Source organism: Balaenoptera borealis (genome assembly GCF_965194805.1).
Source record: "Balaenoptera borealis genome assembly, chromosome: 1".
Lineage (NCBI taxonomy): Eukaryota > Metazoa > Chordata > Mammalia > Artiodactyla > Balaenopteridae > Balaenoptera > Balaenoptera borealis.
In genome coordinates this window covers 148,333,258-148,333,473 of record NC_138860.1, presented here as the reverse complement: position 1 = coordinate 148,333,473, position 216 = coordinate 148,333,258, and positions in this window count along the sequence as shown.

Below are 216 nucleotides of genomic sequence, written 5' to 3'. Positions count from 1 at the left end.
GTCTGAAGACATTTTTGGTTGTTACAACTTGGGGTGGGGATATTATTGTCATTAGTGGGTAGAGGCCAGGGAGGCTGCTAAACATCCTACAGTGCACAGGGCAGCCCTACAGCAAAGACTTGTCCATCTCAAATTGTCAAAAGTGCTAAGGTTGAGAAACTTTGGCCTAATGGAAGTATCAGAGACATATAAAGACATGAACAGCCCAGCGGGTCA